Raw genomic sequence first — 18,563 nt, forward strand, 5'->3', positions numbered from 1 at the left:
ATACACACATGTAATACTGAAGGATATATTTTTTGTAGCATTAGTGACATTTTATTTCATTTGATAAAATTAATTGAACCCGACTTTAATAAGTTGCTATAAGCGAGGCATCACGTATACACATACTGTCTTCAGATGTAGGCGCATATAACCAGACACTTGACACTCACTATAGTTTCAAAGCTACAGTTTCATTGTTTACATGGATTGTGCTCTAACTAATATATTAATTGAAACAATATACTCAGACATTCAGGCCAGCACTTCATGTGGTTTTCATGAGCTCAAGCTGCTACAAGGCAACATTAATTTTATATTATAATGAATCTGACTGAAGCAAAAGTAAGTGCAAGTGTGCAGCTCAGTGTGACAGCGTGTTAAATTTCCTCGTACCTGGATCATAAAGATGTCATGCTTGAGTCTCGTGAAGGCTGATTAGCGGCGTGCTAAGTGCTGATGAGAGCTGTAATTCTGTAGAATAAGCACTATACAAAGACTAATTACTGCTTGGGCTGTAAACTTGTTTGCACTGGGAGCTTTATGGACCATAAAGAGAAAAAATTTCGTTCTAATTACAGGGACCCTTATAAGTGAGTCTGTGGAAAAAAGAGAATGTGTGTGTCCTTCAGTATCTGTCCATCTGTGTTTGCTCTGAGGAAAGACTTGTTGGCTCCCAAGTGTTATAATCAGTGTACAAACAAGAGGGCCCAGAGAGATAGACGCAGAGTCCCATCAGCACCTTCACAGATTGATGCATTCTTAGCCACTGTTAAATACTGTGCATTTTTTAAATATCACACACATGAAGAGATGTATCACAATGATCTTTCAGTGTGTTAATGAGCAATGAGCAATGTACTTATGCGTGCACTGACAGGCTTAACATCAAGCAGTTAGTGGTGACCTTTCACCTCCGTGTGGGTGCCAGTGGGGGTTTTAACTGCATACTCACACTGGTGAAACCGCCAGTCCCCATACACCATCACAGCATTAGGAGGTAAAAACCTGTTAAACACTTGCTATTAATAGGAATTGAGTCGATTAAAGTAGATTATGGTAATTAAAATGTTGAAATTGGTTTTGGGAAGAAAATGGCTACGGGTGAAGGTGTGACTGAGTTGCTAGATGGAACATGTGTCAAGCTTTGTGCATGGCCGTTTGGGAAAGTTATGCGAAATGAATGAATGGAAGAATGCAGAGTGGGACGTTTTAGAAATCTGATTAACATCCACCTGGTAAATGCCAACAAATGACCTTGTGACCCTTTGCCCCTCTGCTCTGTAAACCAGCACTATTATACTAATGGTAACAAAAGCTTCCAGCACTAGTTTCCTAGTTTGCATGCCATGCCCTGGAAGGAGGGGGTTCATTTAATTTCCAGGATTCAAATTGTGTCAAAACTAACCCACTGATTCATGAAAGATGATCAAAGCAATGGTTTTATTCAGTTTTATAGCCACACCTCAGACCAAGTTTCACAACATTAGAATCTATTGTCTGAACTGATCCCAATTCCATAATGAGCCACTGATTTCAGCTGCAACCACATCCCAGCCAATAGTGTAGTCATCCTACACACACACACACACACACACACACACACACACACACACACACACACACACACACACCTAAGACGTATTTCATATAATACAAGAGATGTGAAAATCGATTTGAATGTGTATAATCATAAAAATGTTTTGTGTGGTTGTGTGTAGGAGTGTTTGTGTGTATGTTAAGGTGGGAGTTAAGCTCTTATCAGTGCACATACTTTACCTGATAACCTCAGAAGCTGATAACACAGTATTTGCTTTCGTTTACCTCACTCTCTCTCTCTGTAGTTATCATTAAAGTAGAAAGTCAGCATTGCAGTCTCACAGTCAAACCTCTCCTCCCAAAATGAAAAGCCGTCCATTTATTTTTCCTTCTCTGTCTTGGCATTTGCGTCACAGCTGATTAGTTTGGTGCCGGATGCCAAAGAGTTTTGAAATGCCCTCATTTGTGTCTTTAAGACCAGACAGATTTTTTGCCCTCAGTCAATCCAACAGGATGAGAGTTCAACTTTTAATATACACAGACGCATTTCAAATTACCTAATTTACATTACCTGGCTTTTTTTCTTGCAACAACAAAATAATTATCAGAACACGATCATGTTACAACCTGTAGAAAAACGCTGCGGACTGGATTTCGAGCCAATCTGTAACTCCTGACAATGAATAGAATATTACTTAGATTACAGTAATACCCAGCTACTTACAGAGACATCAAAATGTTGGCTTTTTTTTTTTTTTTTTTACTAGGGTTTAATTGCAATTAAACAGTGAAATAAATTTAATATTTCATATCAATGACTTCATTGTATTGCTAAACCTCACCAAAGATATGTCATCAGTGCAATTTCAGGAGTCTTTCAATCCTCCTGCTTACAAAACCAACAGATTTATTTTTTGTATTGCAAATGTACATAGTTGTAAGACCTTAAATATGCCTCTTTATTTTTGTAATCCACTTTAATACCATTTTATCTCTTATTATTGTTGAAAAATCGAGCTCTGTTCTAAAAACACCTAAAAATCCACAATTTCTGAGTTAGTGGAATGTACAGTATTATTTCCCTAAGAGCTAGCTGACTCTTAAAGCTCTATTCATCATCCTATGCACTCACTTAGACACTCAAAGACATCAACAAGCTTACCTTGTTCTAGTTTTTTTTCCCAGACCAAAAGCTTTTTATTTCTGGGGATCAGCCAAATGCTTACAAACTGTTAAGGCTGTCATGTAAAAATATATCCTTATGGTGCTATTTGGTATCCTGAAATGCTAAACACACACAGAGTTCTGCAATTCTCTCTGATAATACAAGGTCAACCAACAACACCTGCATAGTTTTGTAAAACGAAGATGTTCATCGAACTTGATGTAAGCTGCTTCTCTCTGGCAGGAGAAATGACGTAAGGTTTCCCAGAACTGAGCTGCTCTCATAAGCCCAAGTGCTTATAAGTAAATTCTATTTGCAAGCTTTTTTTTTCATTCCCTGTCTCTTTTACATTAATGAGAAGTCTTATGGAGAGAGGCGGAAAACATCAGGTCACCGCTGACAACACATTTCTCATCATTCACTCTGCACCACAGGGGCCAGTGTCTTTTCACTCAGACAGACATCCAGTTTCCTCTGTGTGAGTAGGTGTGTGCATGCTTATGAGCTAAAATATTTACTGTATGAATTTGCCAGGCGGTTGCAACATGATACACAAAAAGGTATAGAGCAGCTGTACTGTATGAATATGATACTTTATTTATCACTTGTTACTCGTACTGTCTATATTGTCTCACATTGTCTGTATTGTCTTGTATAGTCTGTTTTGTTCTTGTCTTGTCTGTATTGTCTTGTATAGTCCAAGCTGAATGTATAGTGTAATTTATGTCTGTACTTTGAGCGTCACTAACAGCTGGAACCAAATTTGTGTCAACACACTTGGCCAATAAACCTGAAATTTTGATTTTGATTCTGATCATCGTTGGCTTTGGTAGAGCAGAATTTGGGTTAAACAAACTAAAGCCAGACGAGGAACAAGATCTTGTCTCCCTGCACCTTTAGAGTATTAGATTCCAGACTACAGAAGAGTCTGCTGGTGAAGCTGTTGCTGATCCATATCCAAACAGAGCAACGGTGGACCCTGATCCAGGAGGCATTCATGGAATTCATGCCTCCTCCTGCCCCCTCTCCAAGCCAATGCGCTTCTCCATCTTTCCCTAATCTCCCGCTTAGATGCCCAGAAATAACATCACATTCTGCCCTGATAAGAGTTATATTACATGCCTTCGAAGTATTATACTCCCATAATGCCAGTGATCAGCAGACAGATTACAGACCACTAATTAGCTCTGGTCGGCTTCTTAGCTTAAACGACTTTGTTGGGAGAAAAACATAGATGTACACAATTTTCTACTAGCACAAAATGCAGTTGATCAGCCAAACCATATAATTACTCAAGCATGTCTCTTCTTTAAGTTTAGAACAGAGTTATAAAGTGCTCACAAGTATCAAAAGTGCATAAATGATCACACACCTGCCTCAGAAGGTTTGTCTGGCTGTGCACATCTTCAGAAAATAATTGCACAAATATTGAAGAATAAATCCTGAAATTATTGATAAATACTTTTTCAGCCATACTTCTAACTGTACCTGAATCTGTCACTTGTCTGGACTGATTTGTTCAGCATGAAATCCATTCCAAAAACACTCAGCCAATCAAGAAGATCACGACATGCCTGAGCCGCTGTGACTTGCCCCGACAATCCTCTAATAGTAACATTTATCAAGACCAGTGTCTTTTTATACAATGCTTTGTTTTAGCAGCTTTTAGCGATAGCTAGACAACTAATTTTTCATAGTTATTTAGAGATAGACAAACCCATTATATCTTCGGTTTATCAATCCATAAAAAAAGATGAAGCTTTTATTCTCATAACATGACTGTAACCACGAGAAGACAACAATCACAGCAGATGCTAAGATGGCAGCACTGACATGTAACACTAATGAAGAACTTTCTTATCGACATCAACTCTGATCAAAAATAGTCTGTTTACCTCACTAAATTCTGTCATGCTAAATCGTAACAGTCAAAAAAAAAAGGTAAGACACTTAAATTTAGTTTTCTGACTAGCGGCATTTAGCATAGCCAGATTTTACACTAGGTCTAATGAGCAAGTGGGATAAAGAGCTGTGAGTCACTAGACCAAACAAAAAAAATTAGCCTCAGCTGTTCACACAGCAAACACATTGACACACACACATACACACACACGCACATACATACAGACGCACACAGGGAACAAACACAGGAGTCCTGTTGGTACCCAGAGATGAGCGTTAGCGTTGGTGTTTGCAGAGGGATTTGGGAGTAAGTCTGCTTCTACATTCCTATTGAGATTCAAACTGAGCCGTGTGAAAGAGCCGGATTACTGCTCTGGCTCTAAAGACACCACTGTACGCTCACTGGGCGGCTTAAGAGCCCAACACAAACCGCTGCAGTGGAAAGGAGGGATTGATTTTGGCACTCTAAACATCTTTACTCTGTGATGTATTCTGTTTTTATCAAACCAGCAGTGTTATCTAATCACCAAAGCAAGAGACTGAGACAGATATCTTACTTAAATAGACAGAGCATGTGAGTGTGTGTGTGTTTGTGTGAGTGTGTGTGTTCACAAGTTTGCAAATGTGTATTTGTACTGGCACCTTGCCCCAGTAACAGAGTCCAGTAAGTAAAGGATTTATTGAATTAAGGTGTGGACTCAAGGCAATATTAGATCAGGAGTAAATTCATATGCTTTTATAAAGACAGTGAAATCATTTCGAAGACAAGTGGATTTTCTAAAATATATAAACCTTCATATCCCTATATATTGCTTTTATATGCATTTTATATCTGTTTCATAGTACACTGGAAAATCTGAGGCGATATTCCTCTTTTGTTTTTCACCAGACTTATCTAGGAAGTCAATGACATCATGTTTTTTTGTTTTTTTTTTAACTCATATCATATCAGTTCTTCCTGGGAGCTGGTTATGAAATATTGTCAATAATCCTGTATTAAGGACATCACTTTAATTTCCCCACAAACTGCAGCAAACCGCATCTGTCCACGAGGAGCTGTTCTACGCTCCAGGATGTGACCACTGAACATCACAAAAGTCAGATTTTCACAGAGAGAAGCATCATACATCTGAGAAAGGGCATTTTGTAGACAGTGCAACAGGACTATTATCATTTTAAAGGTGAACACACAAAAGAGAGACCTGCACACATTGCTTGAACAGTTTATTGAGCTTTGAGATGAGCAAGAAGGACAAAGAGCTATGTAATTAAATAAGAGTCGCAGGCACCTGGTGATATGATAAATGCGAAGCTCAGTTTGGAGGAGGGAAAGAGGAGGATCCCATTGATTTGCTGTTTCCCAGTGAGCTGCTGCTGGCTGTTTGGAGCACATCAGCAGAGAGATTTACACACACACACACACACACACACACACACACACACACACACACACACACACACACACACACACACACACACACGGGCTTCTAAAGCCATTCATTTATATAGAAAAGTCATTTAGCAAAAATAGAGGTTGTTATTAAAATATATTGTGTGCTCGCTTTTGGCTTAAGTGGCCAGATAGAGCTATTTTAGAAAGGTATACGAGTCTTTTCTTAATGAGAATCCTATTCCTCAGGATTATTCAGGAGGATTTGCGTTTTTAAATACATCATTTCTTTTAGAAAAAGAAGCAAATAACCAACATCTCTTCAGACATGTACAGTATTAGCTGTAATTGGTGTAACCTTTACCTGTGCAATAATATTAATATTGATTATATATTGTAATAAAGTATAGTAAAGCACTTATAAAGTACACTTACTACTGCAAATGCACAGAATTCACATAGACACATTCAGACATTCAGTCATTTCCAAATAATCAGTGACAGCTTAATTGACAGCCTACGGGCAACTTTTGAATTCTATACAAAAACATTAAAAAAAATTGTGAAAATATGACTTCAAATGTACCACTGGTACAATGAAACAACAGAGGTCTTAGAATGTGACAAGCAATACATGATCAAAGGTGTCCTAAAATATTTTTTTCTTTACCCAACTTTCAAACACTGCAGCGATACATTAAAACAGCAATTCCACTTTTTCAATCTGCATGCATGATCAGGCAGAGGCACTTCTATGTTTACTTTGAGCTATTTTTTTTCACTACGCTGTTAAGACATAACCACAAATTACTCCCTCTGAGAAAGTTGTTGCATCAGTGACAAATTAAATTATACACCATAATTTACCAATATCACACCCACTCCCTTACACACACTCTCTCTTTTGCTTGTGTATGCAAATGCTGTATACTGGTCAGAGTTGAGGTGGATCTGGAGCCCATTCCAGGGAACACTGAAATGTGATGCCAGTCCTTCACATACCCATTACACATTTATTCACTGCAAAGGGCAATTAACTTTAGCCATTCCACCTACTGCTATGTTTTGGAAGGTAGAAAGAAACCCACATGGGGAGAACATGCGCATAAACTCCAAGCAGAGAGAAACTCAAACACAGAATTGAACCAGCAACCCTGCTGCTTTCTGTTTCTCACACACTACAGGATGTCCTTTCATAGGGGACTATGTATTCCTTGTGCACTGTGCCAGTCATGCCTCCAATAGTGGATGTTTATAGACGTCCACTTCTGGGTTTCTCCCCAACATGTTTCTTGTTAAGTCTATCGCAACCCTATGACAGCTTTGTGATCGGGCCATCAGAAATATTTCAATACTTGTTTCTTTTGTCATAAAGGTTTTAGAAATTATGGAAGCCCATTTACTAGATTACTCCCCTTTGTATGTAGACTTTTGGGACAACTTGTGAATTGCCAAATGTTTGTGGACACCTAGCCATGTGCTTGTATAAACATCGTTCCAGATTTAGTGAAGTTGAGGTCAGGGCTCTGTGCAGAATGCATAGTTTATCAAAATCACACTCACTTGCTTACACACATACACTCTGTCACTTGTGTTAGTGCTTTATCCTGGTCAGTGTTGATGTGGATCGGGAGCCCATTCTTGGGAACACTGGAATGTGATGCCAGTCTTTCACACACCTATTACACACTTATTCACAGCAAAGAGCAATTTATCTTAGCTATTCCACCTACTGCTATATTTTGGAAGGTGGGAATAACCCTACAGAACATGCACATAAACACAAAGAATTCAGAAAGTTCCCCTATGTATAGTTGGACAGCTTATATGTGGTCAACTGTTTGTAGATCCCTGGCCATGCACTTGTATTAACATCCTTTTCCAGATTTAGTAAAGTTGTGTTCAGGGATTGGCAAATCATGTGTTCATGAATCTGTTTTGTCTACAGGGACACTGTCATGCTGAAACAACCTCCCTCAACCTTCCCCCCTCCTACACATATACAGCCTCTTCGAAAGCCTGCAATTGGTAAATGAGCAGGTCATACTCCCATTGCCAAGAGGCACAAAATCACTCTCAAGGACGATTTCTTTCACCATACCCTGTTGGTGGAATGACCTACTTTACTCCAGCAGGACAGCCAAATCGCTCAAAATCTTCAAGAAACAATTAAAAATCTCTTCTGTGAGGCTCTGGCTATGTCTACACTAATCCAGATACATTTTGAAAATATACGTTTAAAAAATTCGCACCACACTAGCAAAAGGTAAGACGCTTCGACCAGCTTAATTTCTACTCGCTGTTCATTTACTTTTCGGCTCTTTTGAAACTATGTGCTTTTTTGCACACGACTAAAAATGCGTCATCGTTTTTAAAAGCATCCATATTTCACAGTCCACACTGGGACATGAAAACGGCGTTTTCAAATGTATCCACTTCGGAAAACGGTTTCAGTAAAAAAAAATTTTTTTAACGCGCTCTGAAGTTGATACATTTGAAAATGCCGTTTTAATGTCATGTTTCCATCTCAGTGTGAACGGAAGGCCAAAACAAAGGGAAAAAAAGATTATCTTGGACAATTTTAATTTATCACTGAAATTTTAGTTTGAAATTGTGAAATCATACACTGGAGCTGTAGTACAGTAGATAAAGAGTAGTAGTAAAAAAAAAAATGGTGGTGTTAAACTTTAAATACCACAAACATTCATGACAGCAGATAATAAAACAGTGTGAACAATTCAAATAAAGCAGCACCTGTAAAAGAGAAGGTGATGTACGAGAGTCTGCAATAAAAAGTTAAACATAAACAAAAAATGGTGTATTTATATCTACAAGGCTAGAGTTTGAAAATCGTTAATGGTAATAAATGTTTCAGTTTTATGGTCTTATGTAACGTGTTGCAAAACCTTGCATTACATGATTATCTGGTCTCAGAGAGAATGATCTGTCCTCTCTGTTCTCTTTATCTGTGCACACAAATGAATGTCAGCTGTTAAAGTGTAAGTAAATAAATAGACATCAGCCATCTTGTGCGTACATGAATTCTCGTATTTGCCCTTTAAACCCGTATTGGGGTATGTGCAGGCGTGCGAGATAAGATGGTAAGGGCACTGATAGGTTCACCACACCCACTACACGCATCACAAAACTGATAGAGATTATGTAAACTCATCACCCATCTCGACCAGAATGAATCCATGATTATTATGGATGTTTAAACACTAGGATTCTTAATATGAGCTAATCCCCTGTCCACCCCCCACCCCCACCCCACCCCCACACACACACAGAAAAACACGCACACATACACACACATGCACACTTTTTATGGAAGAGATGAAAGCCTATTTTCAGCCAATTCCAGCTTCTATATTTAGCTGATGAGTTTTTTTTTTGTTGTTTTTTTAAGCCTCTGCTAAACAGACCAACATCAAAAAGACAGCAAGAAGAGGGAAAAAAGAGAGAGAGAGAGAGAGAGAGAGAGAGAGAGAGAGAGAGAGAGAGAGTGTGTGTGTGTGTGTGTGTGTGTGTGTGTGTGTGTGTGTGTGTGTGTAAGAGAGAGAGAGAGAGAGAGAGAGAGCGAGAGAGCGAGAGAGAGAGAGAGAGAGAGAGAGAGAGAGAGAGATGTGCCTGATAGTGGTGTAATCTACTGCAGCAGTTGAAACAGAGGAACTCGGAGAGATGGCTCAAGATGAAAGGGTTGAAAGGAAGGGAGAGGACGATTTCTCCCGCTCTAATGAGTGCGGGGGCAGATGGGGAGCAGCCTTACACTTCTCTCCTTTATCCATTTTTACGCTCATTCATCCTCACTCCACATCACTCTGTGCTTACTACACCACCCACTCTGTCAGGAGGGTGAAGGAGAAAATGCTTTGATATGTGCACAGGATCATATAACCTCTTCAGCTCAACCTTTTCTTAGCGTGATCACTTCTTGAACTGAGAGCCTCGAGGACTGTACCATTACATGTGGTGATCACTGTATATTTTGAAGAGGGTTGATAGCACAGATGACAACAGGTCTCTCGCTCTAATTTCTGTCCTGCTATCCATCCATCTCAGCGTATGGTAGTGGTAGTTTAATGATTAAGGCTCTCGGTTACTAATCAGAAGGTTGAGGGTTTAAGCCCCATTGTGGCCAAGCTGCCCCTCTTGGGCCCTTGAGCAAGGCTCTTACCAACTATACAAGAGCCGTATATACTATACTCCCTGTGCTCTGATACCAGCTTCCTCACATCACTGGGATATGCAAAGAAAGAATTTCACTGTGCTGTAATAGATTTGTGACAAGTTACAAGCTCCTTTAACATAAAAATGAAATAAATGTGATTAATTACAGAATGTGTGGCATATATTAAACAAATGTACAAATATTTGTAAACTACTACTTCTATTACTTCACTGGTTAATTGATCATAACATGCATTGTTTTTTCTTGGACAAAAAAGTCCAGAATTCCTGATGTAGTATTTGCTTTTCGGCTTCTAAAAACATTTAGAATGTTTTAAATCTTGAATCTTTTTTTATCTTAAAGCAGCTTTACAAAGATAAAGCGAAAATAAAAGAATGTTTAAGTTTGTTCCTTATACTTGGCTTATAATAAGTTTATTCTTAATGAGCGAGCCAGTGGCAAATGTAGCAAAAACTCCCAGAGATGATCCAAATTCATCCTCAAAGTTCTTACGTTGCTCAGTAATTTCATGGCTCCTGAGGCTGTTGATGTAGAACCATCCCCAGCTGCACAGAGTGGTCTCAGGTCAAGTCAAGTGGCTTTAATGGCAATTTTAACCTTTAAAAGCTGGTATAGTACACTATGAAATGAAATGACGTCCCTCCAGAACCAAGCCGCCACATAAAACAAAATACAACTAGAGGAGAATGAACAACTAAGTAATACTACACAGACCTACACAAAACTACATAGAATGTACATGGGCAGAAATAACGGGTACAGCACGGTTTAATATTGACCTGTATTGGTTATATATATATTTAGTGACGCACGAGGTACACAATGCACATACAGCTTCCTTTTACTTTTACTTGAGTAAAAGTAAAAAAGTATTTGCCTTCAAATGTACTTAAGTATCAAAAGTTATGATGACATGACTGAGAACAGAGACATTACTGATCACCTGATAATCATCATCTTTTCTTTGCATGTGTTTTATGTGGTGATTTTTCATCCGTTACTTTAACTGGAGTGAAAAAGTGTAGTCAGTACTTCAACTTTTACCAGAGTCTATTAAAACATGAACATCTGTACTTCTACTTTATACTACTTGAGTGAAGGATGCGTGTACTTTTGCCCTCTCTGCTGGGGTCAGAACACAGGGTCAGCTATGATAAAGTGCTACCACCCCAAGAGTTACCACCTCTAAAAAAGCATAACAATATAAAAGTAAAATGGTGTAAATGGTGTAAGCATAACAACTTTGTATTTACTATGATCAATACAGTGTAACAGCATCCCGTGTTTCCCCAACAGGCCAGCAGAAAGAAAAAGTGTAGCTGCTTATTCTCAGTAATTTAAGGTGATTTTGAATGGATCTACTGTATCCACCTTGAAATCGCGTCTTATAAACGTATTCCTGCCTCCTGACAGCTGTTTAACATTCAGCATCCCTGTAAACGGAAAACTCGCCATAATCTGAAGGCTCATTCAAACCTGCGAGTCCATGTCTGTCATGGTGTGGCGACTTCATTTGAGCACACTCATGTCACTAAGCTCATCTACCGATGGTGTTAAATGAGTTGAACAGGCGTTTCAGCCGTCCTGCTAACCCCTAACCCCGCCTCACCACGCACAGGCTTAGTTTCAAATGAACTCTGTCAAGCAGAAATTGGTGGGTGGTTGACAACGAAAAAACCCAAGCCCCAAATCTCTTTCTCTGTGTCCAACAATAGTAGCAGGCACAAAGGCTGCAGGCCTCAGGAGGGTCTGTATTGAGGATTAAAGCCTTTTGTTGGCAAAATACAAATTACACATCTCCCTACTCTTTTTCTCACTCTCTTTCTCTCTCACTGACTCTTTGTGTTTTTTTTTCCCTTCTCTTCTTAAAACACTCTCACTCTCTTATTGTCTCTTTTCTTCTAAATACCTGACCATCCCTTAAGTGTGTGTGAGAGAGAAGATGGAGAAAAAGAGAACAGTACTGTGTAGACAAAGTGGACGTGGGTTATGACTAATGATGCTTTTCAATTGTGATATAGTAGCTCATCAATATCAAATATTAATGGATAGAATGACACCCACACAACACACACACACACACACACACACACACACACACACACACACACACACACACACACACACACACACACACACAATGTAAACAGCAAATTATCTCAATAGTATCACAATCATCTCTATAGTCCCACAGGACAAATTGGAGTCTGAGACGCCACAAGGCTTTTATATTAATACTATTCCATGGCCTCAATGTTACCTTCACTCCACCCTCTCCCTTACACACACACACACACACACACACACACACACACACACACACACACACACACACACACACACACACACACACACACACACACAAACACTCTATGCCATGTGAGCTGTTTTGTAAACCTTTCACCCATTTGCCAACTTGTGAGAAAGCTGTAGGTTGCCAGATTGTCTAGAGCACTGTTTTTCCTCTTAGTCTTAAGCATTAGTTGCCTTTGAAGTATAAACTGGCTGATCAAGACCAGGTGTGAATATATGTGTGTGTTTGTGTGCTTGTGTGTGTGTGTGTGTGTGTGTGTGTGTGTGTGTGTGTGTGTGTGTGTGTGTGTGTGTGTGTGTGTGCGCGCGCATTTATGTGTGTGCATGATGCAGAAATATACAGTGAGTGGGTAAAAGAGAGACTGAGGGAGAAAGTTATGTGTGTGTGTGTGTGTGTGTGTGTGTGTGTGTGTGTGTGTGTGTGTGTGTGTGTGTGTGTGTGTGCATGTGTGAGTAATACAGAAAGCCCGAATAAGCACTGGGAATGTAAGCTGTATAGAAAATAGTTTTAAAAAAGGCATGGCAGCAACAGAAGTATAAACAAGCATGTATTTGTGTACGTGGCGAGGTCTGTCGAGATGTCTTGTGTGAACAAATGGTCACCACTGAGCATTTCGTTCTTTATTCCGCCACTTCGCTTTGAAGACTAATTAATTAAGGCCCAGAAGCACATGATCTCTGTGAAGTGGGCAGGAGTGCGATGCTCATATGGAGGCTCGAGAGTTTATGAACTCTCTGAGTACTACTGGGTGGAGTTTTGACGTTTATTTTTATCCCCACTTTTATTAATCCCTTCTGTCCTTCTCTCTCTTTCTCTCTCTCTCTCTTTTGCTCTCACTTTCTGTTTAACACACACACATGTGCTTTCTCTCTTTTGGCACACACAGACACTCAGACAAAACCAGGTCTGTTCATATGTAGCGTGCGTCTGGTCAGAGAGGTATGGCTGTGTGGTGAGGTGTCAGAACTTTGTAGCCTGTTTGCTTATGACAACGTGAAGACTTTTTAACCCACACTAAACCCCAAATGTGTCCAGGAATGGCGTTTCAATATTTTATAAACAACAGCTTTAAATAGAGACGCTCATGAATTACACGTAACCAGCAACCCACAGAACAGGCTCTGATTGCAAAAACATACACACACACACACACACACACACACACACACACGCACACACACACACACACACACACACACACACACACACACACACACACACACACACACACACGCAGATTAGTACACAAAACTCTTTCCAAAACTCCAGGAGATCAAACGCCCACGTGGAAAGCAAACTCCAGACGTTTGATCTCTTAAGTCTCCCTTTTAATATTTAGCTGCATGAAAATGCGACACTGAAACGGCATGTTTATCCGATCACGCTATTCCTGCAGTAGTGTCAGAAAGCGTAATGTTAGTGCAAGGGCGTGAATGTGGCATGGGGCGAGCAAGAGAGATCGCCCGAGGTGCAGACAGCCTATTAGAGCAACGTGAAGGCTGATGTTTAATAAAGACGGAGTGTGATGTGTCTCTGTATGTGCCAATGTCTGGACTTGTTTTGACAGGAGGTTCACATCTCAAGAGGACTGTCTGAATAAGTAACCCATGTCTCACTGTCTTGGAGTGTATGTTTGTGCTCTGTATGAGTGTGCGCATGTGTGTGTATGTGTGTGTGAAAAATGGCACTCATCACTTAAGATCAAGATAAAAACAGGTTTTTCACAGCACTGTGTCAAACTCAAAATTTACTGGTATTCATTAAGATACACACACATGCACACATACACACACAGAGCTTATCGTACTTAGCTTGTCAGTCTCTCCTGAATGAGATCAGAAAATGACCATGCTTCTAATAGCTTTTACTTTTGAAATGCATATCAAGCTTTACATATAAATTAAATGCTTAAAGAAATGACCAGACCTGCACACTTTAACAACAATATCTTCACAGGATAAGTGCACTTTCAAGTAAATAATATCCATTTACACATGCTTAGTGTCACAACTCATTCATAAAACTAATAAAAACAAGATTATTAAGGCAAAGAATTGCATTATAAAAAAAAAAAAAGGATTAATACAAATAAGACAGAAAAGAACCAAAGCATTAGCATAAGCATTAGCTTGGGCTGTTTGTTAAATCAGTGTTATGTCCATGGCCATGGGAGAGGTAATAGCTAATGGAGCTGATGAAGTGGTTATAATGTTGGCCCTTTGATCAAAAGGTTGTGAGTTCAAATTCCAACACAGCTAGCTGCTTTTGGGCCCTTAAGAAGAAGATACCTGTTTGGCATCTGCCAAATGTGGAAAAAATAACGTTTATTTGCAGCTTAGTAGTTTGAAGCACTCTGGATGAGCCCGGATTCAGAATTTCACAAGCTGTTGTGCTGTGGTGCAATGTTATTGTGTTGTCACGTCATGTCTCAGTTTTTTTCACCGTTTCAATGTTTCCATAATGTAGAATGTTCGGCTGTTTATGTTCTTTGAGCGCTTTGTCTTTTTTTCTTGTGTTCTGTAAAGTGAACACTTTCCTGATGTGTTTCTTGCTCTTGTTTAAGGGTGCAACTGAATTTTCATTCTTTCTCTCCTTCTGGTAGTCCATCGCATCCGATTATGGATTTTTCCATTTACAGTGTGTTAATCAAAGGCTATAAAGTTCAATCATTCACCAACCTCCAACCATATAAAGTCCAACCATCTACAGTAATCTACAAATTTTATTACATATTGGATATCGCAAAGTTAGGGTTAGTGAGGACAGGCATACTGTAGCTGACTGTTTTCTTAGCATTTGGAGAAACATTTTGGAACTAACTAGATTAATTGACAAGTTCAATGAGATGATTGGGTATAAATAGTGTATCATGAAATTAAAACACAACAAAGGACACTCAGAACTGTTGGGCAGCTAGAATGTATCAGACACATATGGGACAACAGTCCTCTCCCAAAACTTCAGCAACTGGTCTTCTCAGTTCCCAGCTGTATATAGACAGAAGACCTGATGCTACACAGTGATAAACATGGCCCTGTCCCAAATCCTTTTAAACCTGTAGCAGCCATTGACTTGACTATGGGGGTGTGAAGCCATTACCACCATAAAGTGTTTTTAAATACCAAAATACACTATATGGACAAATGTTTGTGGACAGCTGATAGTAAGATTTATATGTGTTTTTTCAACACCCCATTCTGCATTTATTCCCCATTTACTGTTATAATGTCCCCCATTCTTCTGGGAAAATGTTCCATTCGATTTTGGAGTGTGCTTGTAAAGATGTGTGCTCATTCAGCCACAAGGATGTCAGTAAAGCCAGGCACTGGTGTAGGGTGTTCCAATTCATCCAAAGGTGTTCAGTAGGGTTAAGGTCAGAGCTCTATTGCAAGCTATTCAAAAAGTATATAAAGCATATCTTTATGGAGCTGGCTTTGTGAACAGGGCCATTGTCTTGCTGAAACAAGTATGGATGTCTTAATTATAAAGAGGAAATTTAATGGATCCTACATCCAAAGACATTCTATACAAAGATCCTATACAATTGTGCAGCTCCAAAATTGGGGTGAGAATTGAGGGAAGAACATATAGCTGAAAAAAAGACACGGTGTCCGAATAATTTTGTCCATGTATCTGTCGAATGTATCTTAAAATGTTTTGTTCTTACTTTAACATTAGCAATTTTTCACTGTTGGCAGTGTATTAGAAAGTGACATTGTTTGATTTACAGCTGTTGTAGAACACTATACACTATACACCTTACACTATAACGGCTATTATAAAAAAAAAAAAAAAAGCTTCTGATTTTTTCTCTCTCCTGAAGTTAATATATCAAAGAGTTTATACAAATATCGCTTGTCATGTTGCTGAGAAACCGCAAAGCACTGGTGACTCCTTCCAAAAACCGTTAAATAAATGGCTCCCCACAGAAAACATCAGCATGTACTAGAAAACGCATTCATATAAGCCTGTGATTTGTCTTGGACTACTGCTGTTCTAAAAACAATTTCTATGAACACCTTCTGAATAATCATCATAAAGAATTAAATGGTGCTGTGGAGTTAATTAATCAGTGCAGGCTAATAAACTGGCAGAAAAGTCTCCAAGCACTTGTGAAGTTCCACAGTCACAGTTTGCCATAGTACACAGATGTCCTCACTACAATGTTTCTGACTTATGACTTAAAAGCACTGTATTCATGTTTCGCTTTGCATTCCTTCACTAAAACGAGCGCTGACAAGGTGCTTAAAGAGCATTATGCAGTGACACATTTCTGTTCGGGAGGAATCTTGTGAGCATAACTATATTTTTATTACTTTTTTAATTTATTTGTTAACAGAGATCTTACATTTTAAACTTTGTGGTATTGATTGATGTTTTTTCTGTTCTGTTGCAAGCGTATGTGATGTTTTAGCCATTTGTCTTTACTGCCATGGCCTTTAATTGCACACACCAGTGCACACCATGCTTCACATTTTTGAAGACAGTTTAGAGAATTCCTCGATATCCTCACAAGTGATCAATGCAAGACTCCTTCAAAGAATGTCTCTAAACCTGAATTCTGAACCTAAAAAAACTATTCGAGCATGTGTCCATTTCACTTCCAGGAGGAACAAGTTCAAATACTTATACAAGCCACTGTATGTAAAGTGTCAGAATAAAATTCTGTTACAAAAAGACAAACAAATAGTTGCATAATCCAGTTGAAATGATTTACAGCATGGGTCCGGGGTAGTTCTTGCACACCTGTGTATACATGTACGTGCAAAACTGCATTTCTCCCCCGTTGCACTTTCTTAAATTCAGCAGCAGAAGAAAAAGAAGAGTGCCATTGTTCCTTCTAGCACCTCAGGCTGCAGGGGAGAGAGAACAGCTATCAATCACACTCTAAACTGCTCTCTCTCTCTCTCTCTCTCTCTCTCTCTCTCTCTCTCTCTCTCTCTCTCTCTCTCTCTCTCTCTCTTTCTCTCTCTCGCTCTCTCTTCTTCTTCTCTTTCTCACTCTCTCTTGCACTGTCTGTGTTCGCTACAGGAGCAGTGCAGACGTTTACTAGCAGGTGCCTAAAAACCAGCTGTGAGAAATAATTACCATGCCACTGAACCCAGCTCCACTTACTGTCTTTCCACACATGCACCCCTCCTCTACATCTCTCACTCCCTCACTTCATTCCTGTCTTGCCTATCGACTAACCCAGTGATAAAGAGAGAAAAAGAGAGAGAGAGAGACATCCTCTTAAAAAACTCTTCTATGGAGTGTTCTGAAGTTTTCTTTCTTTTAAGGATTTACTTATTTGTACATGTGTGTGCATATAAAGTGCTTTAAGTACAAAAATCTGTGTATGTGTGTGTGTGTATCTTCGTGTGTACATGCACAAATACATGTGTAAGAGATTTTGTAGGAAAGTAGACTTCTGTAGTCAGTAATATGATATACCGTATATATATATATATATATATATATATATATATATATATATATATATATATATATATATATATATATATATATACAGTGAGGAAAATAAGTATTTGAACACCCTGCTATTTTGCAAGTTCTTCCACTTAGAAATCATGGAGGGGTCTGAAATTGTTATCGTAGGTGCATGTCTACTGTGAGAGACATAACCTAAAAAAAAAAATCCAGAAATTACAATATATGATTTTTAAACTATTTATTTGTATGATACAGCTGCAAATAAGTATTTGAACACCTGTCTATCAGCTAGAATTCTGACCCTCAAAGACCTGTTAGTCTGCCTTTAAAATGTCCACCTCCACTACATTTATTATCCTAAATTAGATGCACTTGTTTGAGGTCGTTAGCTGCATAAAGACACCTGTCCACCCCATACAATCAGTAAGAATCCAACTACTAACATGGCCAAGACCAAAGAGCTGTCCAAAGACACTAGAGACAAAATTGTACACCTCCACAAGGCTGGAAAGGGCTACGGGGAAATTGCCAAGCAGCTTGGTGAAAAAAGGTCCACTGTTAGAGCAATCATTAGAAAATGGAAGAAGCTAAACATGACTGTCAATCTCCCTCGGACTGGGGCTCCATGCAA

Source organism: Silurus aristotelis (assembly GCF_946808225.1).
Source record: "Silurus aristotelis genome assembly, chromosome: 4".
In the NCBI taxonomy this organism is placed as follows: domain Eukaryota; kingdom Metazoa; phylum Chordata; class Actinopteri; order Siluriformes; family Siluridae; genus Silurus; species Silurus aristotelis.